Genomic DNA, 5,858 nt, shown 5'->3' with positions numbered 1-5,858 from the left:
GACCTTGAACATCCAATGTAATACTATAAGAGAATGACTGATGGTATTGGGAAACTATGGGGGGGGATGGGATTGACAGTCGCAAATATCTGTCTGGGGATGGGGAAACACCTCTTATCAACAGGTTGCCTGAATGAAATGTAATTGTACACCTAACCCTTAACTGTACCCCACAAAATCATAATAAAAAATATTGATTTAAAAAAACTAATAAAGTTCAAATAAGCAAAAACTACAATTTCAAAAATATGTACGATGTGCCTAAAAGCCTCTCTATTTTTTTCCTTAATAGTTCACACTCAGCTATTAGCATCTAAGTGTTTAAATATATTGATTTATTTCTTACTAAATCAAATAATGACTCATCCATTTTTATTTTTGTTGTTTTTTAAAATTATTTTAATTATTTATTTTCATGATAGCCATTATCTGTATTTATTGATCTTTATTCATGAGTTGCAGTCTCTCTAGAGAAGTATTATTTTATAACAGTTTCTTAATTTGCTGTGAAAACATTTTTCTTTTCATCTTTTTCTCAGTGATGATAATATTTTATACTTTGCCTGCTTCAGCTATTTCCAATGATCCTCTTCCCAGCTATCTTTAAGAGCAAAATTCAACAGCCGGATTATTTAAAGGACCCAGATCATCTTTTTATCAAGCTAAATATAAAAGGTAAGCTTTTTAACTGAGTATGTATATGTCAATCATCCAAAAATTTCCTCCCATATCAAAATGCTATGCAATTCTAGAAAACAATGTTTGAAATAATCTACATAAAAGGATTTGAAATATATAAGGACAATTGAGCTTAATTATAAGTTTCAAAGTGAAACAAAGTTACTCAGCTGCTAAATGGAACCAAAGTGAAAAGGAGAAATATGAGTATTCATAAATATATTAAGCTGGGATCAGACCTATATACTCTTCCATCCTACTGAACTAGAATCAAGCATGAATGCAAGCTACTCTCCAAATTAACATGAACCAATCCAATCTTTTACTTGACTTTGATCTCTAGGAACAATACAAAAGATTTCCAAGCCGGGCTTGGTGGCTCAGCCTGTAATCCCGCGCCTTTGGGAGGCTGAGGTGAGTGGATTGCCTGAGCCCGCGGGTTCGAGACCTGCCTGGGCAGCGAGACCTCATCTCTACAATAAATCAAAAAATTAGCCGGGCGTGGTAGCGTGCGCCTGTAATTCTGGCTACTCGGAACGCTGAGACGGAAGGATCGCTGGAGCCCAGCAGGCAAGGCTGCGGTGGCCGGGAGCAGCCACTGCACTCCAGTCTGGGCAACCGAGTGAAACTTCAACTCAAAAACAAAAACAAAAAAAACCAAAAAAAAAACCAAAAGATTTCCAGAGAGGCACGTAAGTTAACATTTTTAAAAAATTAACTCATTTTCAATTCAAATATTAGAAATAAAAATCATGTGCTAAATAGAGTGTATGATTAGCTTCTTCCTCTTTATACTCCTGTACTCTCTAATAAGTTTTTATCTGTTCCTACATTCATAAAATATGCAGCTGCAGCTCTTTTGTGATACATTTCTCAACATTTATAGCATCCTTGATTTTTGTAACTACCTTTATATTTCAACGTTTAAAAACAATTTTCTTCCCAATTTTGGTTACTGGTCCCCAATTACTGTGTTGCTGGTTTATATGCATTAATAAAATATGATTCAATGTTACTAACCTTTGAAAATCAGCTTTTATAAAATGCTCAATTAAATTAATACTCTTGAAGTTGAATTTTTCTCTAATTATAGTCATTTTTAATTATCTCTAATGCTGCTCTTTAAAAAGTCATATTTAAGTATGAATTGAATAACATGTATTAATTAAATTCAAACACAAAGAAAATTTTTGCCTTCTCACATTCTAATGAATTGAGTCCATTGTGCTTTAACACCAACACCTCACATGTTATGCCAAGGAAAAATCCTCAATGTTTCTCACTCAGCCTAAAACACAAATGATTTACCTCCTAGCTGTTCAGCATGATGCTAGTCCAACTCATATAAAACTTCATAAAACAGAAAAAGAAGAAAAGTCTCATGTTAAGACTCTTTGCTCTTTATTTTTCAAGTGCAAAGCATTGTAGTGTAGTGAATATGTGTGTGGGTTTGAGTTCTGGCTATGATACTTAAGACTCTAATACCCTGAGCCTCAGTTTCCTCATATATAAATATGGTAATAATAATAATACCTGCTTTATAATGTCATTATAATTAAATGAACCAATATATGTACAAATTTATAATAGTATATAGTATGAGTTCAGCAAATGATACATAGTATCATATACTTTTCTCCATATTTTTCACAAACTCCTAAATCCAGCAACAAGAAATGAAGCTGGTTGCTAAGCTATAGCGCCATGCTTGAAATCTCATGAGTACATCTTCTTTCACCTTGCAACAGCCTCACAGGAAAGAAAAAATATTTGAGGTCAATACAATGTCTATTTTAAAACTAAAGATAAGGTCTCATAAGTGTAGCTACTCATCCAAATTACAAACATTTTATGGACATTGTTATATTTATTTAATGCATTATATTTTCAAATCACCTGATCAAGATGACTGCAAAATAAAATAAGTTAGAATTTTAACAAACTTCAGATGCATACAGGCACACATTAAGGATGCTATCAAATCATTTTAATATACAAATGCCATGCCCTATTGGTGGAAAATGGGCAGTTAATTATAAATAGTATGTTTATATATTTTAAAATAAGTTACCAAAAAATAACTGTTAGGAAGTAAAAAATGTATTTTCATCCTCCATAACATTGCACAATGCCATGTTGCTTTATTATCATCCCTCGCTTACCACCCACAATCAATATATATACACAAAAATCTTAAGCCTTTTTATAAAGGCAATATAGCATGGTGATTAAAAGTCAATGTTTTGGTCCCAGATAACCAGAGTCTGAATTCTGATTCTACCCATTTATCAAATATTTTATTTTTGGCAAATTAATTTATTTTAAATTTAATTGTCTAACTTCTGAAAAGAAATAACAGGAACAATGCACACTGAATCCATGATCATGGGGTGTTTTCCCATTTGTCTGTGTCCTCTGCAATTACTGTCATCAGTGTTTTGTAGCCTTTGTCAAGATCCTTCACTCCCTTGGTTAAATATACTTTTAGATACTTTATCTCTTGTAAACGAAATTGCATTCTTGACTTGATTCTCAGTTTATTCTCTATTGGTGTAAAAAAGTGCTGATTTATGTGTGTTGGTTCTGTATCCTGAAATTTTACCAGATTAATTTATCAAATCCAGAAATTTTGGGAAGGAGTCGTTTGGATTCTGTAGGCGTAAGATCATGCAGTCAGTATACGGAAATTATTTGATTTCTTCTTTTCCAATTTGGATATCTTTTATTTATTTGTTTATTTTTTCTTGCCTGATTGCTCTGACTAGACCTTCCAGTACTATGTCAAATAGGAGTGGTGAAAATGGATATTTTTCTCTTGCTCCAGTTCTAAGGGAAAATGTGTTTAACTTTTCTCTATTTAAGATGAAATTGGTTATGAGTTTGTCATATATGGCTTTTATTATTTTAAGGAATACTCCCTCTATGCCTATTTTCTGGGGGTTTTTATCATGAAGGAATGCTGGATTTGTGTGTGTGTGTGTGTGTGTGTGTTTGTGTGTGTTGGAATCTCACTCTGTCACCCAGACTGGAGTGCAGTGGCATGCTCCTGGTCACCGCAGCCTCGACCTGCTGGGCTCCGGCGATCCTTCCGCCTCAGCCTTCCGAGTAGCAGGAACTACAGGCACGCCCTACCACGCCTGGCTAATTTTTTATTTATTGTAGGGACAAGGTCTTGCCAATTTGCCGGGCGGGTCTCGAACCTGTGGACTCAGGCAATCCACTCACCTCATCCTCCCAAAGCGCTGAGATTACAGGCTGAGCCACCAAGCCCGGCCAGGAATGCAGGATTTAACAAATGCCTTTCTTCATCTAAGGAGATAATCATATTCCTTTTGTTTTTAATTATGTTTATGTAGTGGATCATGTTTATTAACTTGTACATGTTGAACCACCTTTGCATCCCTGGGATCGAGTCCACTTGGACGTGGTGTATTTTATGTACTGTAGATTTTAGTTTGTCAGTATTATGTAGAGAATTTTTGTATCTATGTTTATAAGGGATACTGGTCTATAGTTTTCTGTCTTTGTTTTGTCTTTCCTGGCTTTGGTGTCAGAGTAATACTGGCCTCATCGAATAAGTTTGTGAGGATTCGCTCCTCTTCAATCTTGTGGAATTGCTTCAATAAAATTTTTGCCATTTTTTTTATTTGTATATCTGGTAGAATTAAGCTGTGAGTCCATCAGGTCCTGGACATTTTTCTATTGGAAGACTTATAATTACAATTTCAGTATTGCCAATTGTTGCTGGTCTGTTCAGCCTTTCTATTTCTTTTTGATTAAAGGTTGGGGTGGGGTTGAATATTTCCAATAATTTATCTACTTTCCCTAGATTGCCTAGTTTGCTTGCATAAAGGTGTTCATAATAATCTTGGATTATCTTTTTCATTTCTGTCACATCAATTGTAATATCTGAAATAATAAAAGTTCTCAAAGAAATCTTGGGAAAACTTTTCTGGATATCAACCTAGGCAAATCATTTATGTCTGAAGTCCCCAAACAAAATTAAATAAGTGGAACTTAATTGAACCTAAACGTTTCTGCACAGTAAAAGGAATACTCAATGGTGCAAACAACAACCTAGAGAATGAGAGAAAATATTCACAATCTATACATCTGACAAAGGATTTATACTCAGAATCCACAAAGAACTGACACAAATCAAGAAAAGAAGCAAATAACCCCATTAAAAAGTGGGAAAGGCCGGGCTCGGTGGCTCAGCCTGTAATCCCAGCACTTTGGGAGACCGAGGCGAGTGGATTGCCTGAGCCCGCGGGTTCAAGACCTGTTCGGGCAACTTAGCGAGACCTCGTCTCTACAATAAATCAAAAACTAGCCAGGTGTGGTAGCCCATGCCTGTAGTTCTAGCAGGTTGAGGCTGCAGTGACCAGAAGCGTGCCACTGCACTCCAGTCTGGGTGACAGAGTGAGACTTCAACTCAAAAAAAATTTTAAAAAGTGGGAAAATGACATGAACAGACATCTCTCAAAAGAAGATATACAAATGGCCAAGAAACATGAAAAAATGCTCAGCATCATTAATCATCAGGATAATGCAAATCAAAATCACAATTTAATATCACCTTTAGTGAGTCAGAATGCCCATCATTAAAACAATAAAAAAAAAATAGGTGCTGGCATGGATGCAGAGAAAAAGGAATGCTTATACACTGCTTGTGGAATTGAAAATTGGTACAACCTCTATGGAAATTGATACAGAGATTTCTCAAATAACTAAAAGTAAATTTGCCATTTGCTCCAGCAATTTCACTACTAGGTATCTAGCCAAAGGAACAGAGATTGTTATATAAAAAAGACACCTATAGCCGGGCTCAGTGGCTCAGCCTGTAATCCCGCTCTTTGGGAGGCCGAGGTGAGTGAATTACCTGAACCCGCAGGTTCAAGACCCTCCTGGGCAACTTGGCCAGATCTCATCCCTACAATAAATAAATAAATTTAAAAATTAGCTGGGCGTGGTAGCGCGCGCCTGTAGTTCCCACTACTTGGAAGGCTGAGGCAGAAGGATCGCCGGAGCCCAGCAGGTCGAGGCTGCGTGGCCAGGAGCGTGCCCCTGCACTCCACTCTGGGTGACAGAGTGAGACTCCAACTCAAAAAATAAAAAATAAAATAAAATAAAAAGACACCCGCACATGCAAGTTCATCTCAGCACAATTTACAATTGCA

The sequence above is a fragment of the Carlito syrichta genome, unplaced genomic scaffold (assembly GCF_000164805.1).
Source record: "Carlito syrichta isolate Samal-C Ts95f unplaced genomic scaffold, Tarsius_syrichta-2.0.1 Scaffold305800, whole genome shotgun sequence".
Taxonomy (NCBI): domain Eukaryota; kingdom Metazoa; phylum Chordata; class Mammalia; order Primates; family Tarsiidae; genus Carlito; species Carlito syrichta.
Note: the sequence above shows the minus strand (reverse complement) of the source record.